The sequence below is a fragment of the Hermetia illucens genome, chromosome 4 (assembly GCF_905115235.1).
Source record: "Hermetia illucens chromosome 4, iHerIll2.2.curated.20191125, whole genome shotgun sequence".
NCBI classification, from domain to species: domain Eukaryota; kingdom Metazoa; phylum Arthropoda; class Insecta; order Diptera; family Stratiomyidae; genus Hermetia; species Hermetia illucens.
Genome location: NC_051852.1, coordinates 16,230,294 through 16,236,293, shown reverse-complemented (window position 1 = coordinate 16,236,293; position 6,000 = coordinate 16,230,294).

The following is a 6,000-nucleotide window of genomic DNA, read 5'->3' as shown; positions in this document are numbered from 1 at the left end:
CTTATTGTTTTGGTCGGTCGTTTCGTCATTTCCCATCGCTTTCGATTGTTCAGACCAACCAATATCGATGGTGGATATCCTCATTTTTGATGTAATCACAGCATGTTATGCCATTGGTTCAACGCAACATTTTTATCTTCACTACTGCGAGGCGGCATTCATTGCTTTTTATAGTCAGCCAACACTTAGAAGTAGAATGCAACAGGGCTAACGACATTGCTGATGTCTAGATGTCGATAGCCCTTCCGAAGAGAGGCATCGATATTTGAGCTCTAAAGGGAACTTGATAGTGTGGTGTCAACAGGTGCGATATAAAGTGGGAACATAGGAAAAAATGACTATAAACTTCTTCATTTTGGTAGCTCACACCCTCAAGGACCTTAAAGACTTGCTTATCCTGCTACGCTGTAGTTCCCTGCATTGCTCGAAAACAATTTCATGACGGTAGCTGTGAGTGTTTCTTTCATTTGTTAATCTTCCGAATTCGAGGGTGAATTTGTTAAAGACACTAGTAACCAACATAGGGCTCTGTCTCGATAACCCACAACCCTTATATTAAGGCCAAGGTTACTTGTCATGGAAACTTTTGATTTGAGGGGTGTTTCCAAGAGCAAATACTAAACGACCCTGGAGGGGAATGAGTTGATTTCACTTAATATCTTTCTAAGTTCGGGCCATTTTGTTGGACTCATAGAGCTGCGTTTATAGTCGCAGTTTGAACAGAATCATAATAGGCTTTTTCAACACGAGAGTCGTAAAAAGGGGCAAAGCTTTCCGGATTCTGAAGTTCCTTTTTTTTTTTTGGGTACGGTGAATGTGTTTTTGGGAGCATTCTGGTTGGGTATTCCTCATCCTTTTGTTTGCTGGTGGGTCGAGGTGTGGTGTTAGGTGTTATGTCGATGCATTAATCTTCATTTTTTCTTTAGAAACACTTCCTCTCCTCCACCAAATATTTTGGCTCCAAGCTGCATTAAAGCGATTCTTCCGGATTGGAGGCTGGTGGCTGATTGATTTTGGTTTGCCTAACATATTCCCTCTCTTTACAAGGTGCCGCAGGTACTTCTGAATGGTGCATAGGGGCCGGGGAAAGAACTTGAGAGGCAGTCGCGATATCAGCACACTTTCCAGGAGACGGCACCCGGATCCTCTCCCAGAGTTGGAAGGTATTGGATGAGCGTTCTATGTCGGATCACAGAATAATTAGTTTAGACACCCAGGGTAACTTGGAAGAAGATAGAATATTAGGCAATTCCAGGAGAACAGACTGGGATTCCTACACAAGATACCTGAGTGACAACAGGAACCTTACAGTGAAAAGTTGAGCAGATTGGAGGTAGTGGCAGTGTTGCTCTTTTACTATGAGGAGGCCAAGTGGGCGACAACCAGTCGATGACATACCTTTTGAAGATTTTCGAACAGAAGGAGAGGAACAAAATGAGATGTTAATTTTCGGTAAAAGTGCGATTGCCACTGGGAACGGTGAGAGTCTCTTCTACAGGCTACAAAAATGGTATTCTTCCAAGCTTTCGTTGAAAATAATGGATTGGGGAAGGGAGATGGACAGAGCAATTTTAAGCAAAAAGGGGATTGGTAGACCATCGTAACCTGAGCCGACATTTTTATCGGGTTTGCGATAAGCGACTGGACAAGTAGAGGGGTAAGGAGGGGAGTGGTAGGTGATGTGGGGTAGACTACATCCATTAGCGGGAAGGAACAGGGGGAAGGAGAGCAAAAATACACTGAGGAATAGTAGCTTCAAAGTAAATCACAAGATAATTGGGGTGAGTTGACAGACGAGTCAGAGATGTTAATGGACAGAGGAGATAGCTGGGTGGGAGTACGAATGTGGGATCCGAAAGGTTTCAAGTTCCCGCGTTTCAGTAAGTCTTCAACATTGGCCAGGTATTCCTTTCTGGATGGACCGAGGAGATAGCTGGGTGGGAGTGCGAATGTGGGATCCGAAAGGAAGCAAAAATACACTGAGGAATAGTAGCTTCAAAGTAAATCACAAGATAATTGGGGTGAGTTGACAGACGAGTCAGAGATATTAATGGACAGAGGAGATAGCTGGGTGGGAGTACGAATGTGGGATCCGAAAGGTTTGAAGTTCCCGCGCTTCAATAAGTCTTCAATATTGGCCAGATATTCCTTTCTGCACTTGGACCGACGAACGCGGAGTTTTGAGAAAAAACCAAGTTAACATAAGTTCCAGGGGACTTCTCTTTCTTTTGTGGACTTCAATGGTGAACTAGACAAGGTAAGAAGGCAAGAGCTTAAGAGAGGGGCGTAATAGAGAGGAAAATCTGATAAAATGGTATAGAGGGTGTTGAGTAGTAGAGTAGAGTTGAGTTCAGACTTTGGAATTTTGCTTTATGAAAGTTGAAATTTCACACGACAGGGGAAGAAAATTTTGGTTTCCACATGGAGAGCGAACTAATAAGCTTTTAGAGCAACTTCGTCGGTTGTCTTGCCGAGCGTAGCGCAGTTTCTGTCTCAACGAAAGAAAGACTAACCTAGCCTATCTAAAATCATGTCATCCAATCAGGTTTCAAAAATGCAGATGACGGGATATTGGAATGCTAAGGGAGATAACTTGAAACCTGACAGTTTGGTCTTTAGACTTCTTCATTTGGTAATGGTTGTGAAAATCATCCTAGTTCGTTGAGGCAGGCGGGTGGGAGGTATATTTTCTCAAAGCTTAGTCCTCTGATAAGGCTTGACGTAGGCCCCTTGTGGCTAAAAGGAAAGTTGGGCGATAACATCGAAGTCGTGGGGATATGTTCTTTTGAAAGAAGCTATCGTTCGCTCTGGAGAGCCATTCTTCCTCAGCTTCACCCATGAGAGAGGTCACAGAGTTGAGTTAGTCCTGCTTCTGGTGTAGGAAAGAATATCGTCGGAAGTTGTGGAGTACGTTAGCCTCGGCACGAATAGCTTCTGCAGTGGCGAGGCAATGTTCACCAGCCGCACTCGCCGGTAGGCTATAACCAGAGTTAAGCAGCTACGTCTCAGAAGCCGAAGCTACACTGGCGCCCGATAAAGAAGCAGCTTGAGGAAGCAGATTAGACGGTGAAGGTTGAGACTGCATGTTGAACCGACACTAAAGTCAAAGTGTGTTGATGCAGCTGCTGAATCGCGTCAGAAAATTTTGCACGCATGTCTACGAACGCACAGAGAATCTCCAGACGTTTAGCGTGGAAAGTCACATCACAGTACCCATGGCGGTTCAAACATTTGAAGCCAATTCAGGCTCCTTGCAAATCAATCGTCGGCCGGACCAAATGAAATTGATATTGCGTTGATATTCAGCGTATAGATTTCGCAGCTGAATTTGTTTTAGGCCGAAAAAAGTAGAAACTGACGTGCTATGTGTTTCACTTTAGGGTAATTGACTCAGTGTCGCACTTTAGGGTAATTATCCGGGGAATAGCAATCACAGAGTTGGATGAAAAACATTCTTACAGGATATAAGAGTTTAAGAAGGAAAAATTAAGGCACACAAGGAACGCGAAAATTGATCGTTTCACTTGCGCGAAGTATTGAGCAAAGCACAGCACCAGCTTTATCGGAAGAAGCTCAAAGGACAAGATACAAGATGAAAGGAAACTGCAGAATAGTCGCGATGAAAGTGCGTCTAATACGTCCGTTCGAATCGGAATTCTGTGGATCAAGGGCTACCTCGCCTTTGCTCGACATGTGTTGAATTGTTCAGGCTTCGTAAACTGGCCTCCTCGGATATTATCTCCCGCATACATATCGATGGATGGATGTTTTCGAAGCTTCCTTTGCGGATATTGAGAGCGCTCGATAGCATGGTATCTTCGAATCAATCTGCTGTCTGTTTGTAGCTTTAAGAGGAGAATAGGCCACTTCCTTCTCTATTCCTCTAATTGGACATTCAATTTGCATTTTTGTTTGTATTGTTGTGATAAATTATTAAAAAAACATAAATTTAGGTTGGCTTTGTCTAACAAAAATCATCGCTCATAAGTTAAAGTCGATGGCTTGCTACTCTAGATAATAATTTGAGACCCTTGACCCTTTTAACCTTCCCTGGACCCAGCTTATGACCGGGAAAAACAGAGAATCCGATTAGATGTGCCCTCCCCCCCCCCCCGTGCTAGTGAACGAGACAAAACTGAAGAAGAAGACGTTGACATAGGGAGCAATAATAGAAAGTTTGGTGGAAATCTTGCTATTATTAGCGAAGTTGCAGTAGATTAAAATTTCGTTTTTCTGTACATTTGCCTCATTCTAAGAGAGTCTGAATGTCAGTATTATATTGAAGTGAATATTTTGACAAATTTAGAGTCCATATGTACTGCAAAATCATGCGAGCTAACTTCATCATCATCATCATCATCATCAACGGCGCAACAACCGGTATCCGGTCTAGGCCTGCTTTAATAAGGAACTCCAGACCTCCCGGTTTTGCGCCGAGGTCCACCAATTCGATATCCCTAAAAGCTGTCTGGCGTCCTGGCCCACGCCATCGCTCCATCTTAGGCAGGGTCTGCCTCGTCTTCTTTTCCTACCATAGATATTGCCCTTATAGACTTTCCGGGTGGGATCATCTTCATCCATACGGATTAAGTGACCCGCCCACCGTAACCTATTGAGCCGGATTTTATCCACAACCGGACGGTCATGGTATCGCTCATAGATTTCGTCATTGTGTAGGCTACGGAATCGTCCATCCTCATGTAGGGGGCCAAAAATTCTTCGGAGGATTCTTCTCTCGAACGCGGCCAAGAGTTCGCAATTTTTCTTGCTAAGAACCCAAGTTTCCGAGGAATACATGAGGACTGGCAAGATCATAGTCTTGTACAGTAAGAGCTTTGACCCTATGGTGAGACGTTTCGAGCGGAACAGTCTTTGTAAGCTGAAGTAGGCTCTGTTGGCTGACAACAACCGTGCGCGGATTTCATCATCGTAGTTGTTATCGGTTGTGATTTTCGACCCTAGATAGGAGAAATTGTCAACGGTCTCAAAGTTGTATTCCCCTATCCTTATTCTTGTTCGTGTTTGTGTTTGACCAGTGCGGTTTGATGTTGTTGGTTGATTCGTCTTCGGTGCTGACGTTGCCACCATGTATTTTGTCTTGCCTTCATTGATGTGCAGCCCAAGATCTCGCGCCGCCTGCTCGATCTGGATGAAGGCAGTTTGAACGTCTCGGGTGGTTCTTCCCATGATGTCGATATCGTCAGCATAGGCCAGTAGTTGGGTGGACTTGAAGAGGATCGTACCTCTTGCATTCACCTCAGCATCACGGATCACCTTCTCGAGGGCCAGGTTAAAGAGGACGCATGATAGCGCATCCCCTTGTCGTAGACCGTTGTTGATGTCGAATGGTCTTGAGAGTGATCCTGCTGCTTTTATCTGGCCTCGCACATTGGTCAGGGTCAGCCTAGTCAGTCTTATTAATTTCGTCGGGATACCGAATTCTCTCATGGGCGTGTACAGTTTTACCCTGGCTATGCTATCATAGGCGGCTTTAAAGTCGATGAACAGATGGTGCAACTGTTGTCCATATTCCAACAGTTTTTCCATCGCCTGCCGCAGAGAGAAAATCTGATCTGTTGCTGATTTGCCTGGAGTGAAGCCTCTTTGGTATGGGCCAATGATGTTCTGGGCGTATGGGGCTATCCGGCCTAGCAAGATAGTGGAGAATATCTTATAGATGGTACTCAGCAACGTGATACCTCTATAATTGCTGCACTGTGTGATATCTCCCTTTTTGTGTATGAGACAGATTATGCCTCGCTGCCAATCGTCAGGCATTGATTCGCTGTCCCATACCTTGAGCACAAGTTGATGAACCACTTGGTGTAACTGGTCGCCTCCATATTTAACCAATTCGGCTGTAATTCCATCGGCTCCTGGCGACTGATGATTTTTTAGCCGATGAATTGCACGGACTGTTTCTCCTAAACTTGGTGGTGGCAGTATTTGTCCGTCGTCTTCAGTTGGCGGGACCTCCAACTCGCCGATGTTCTGGTTGTT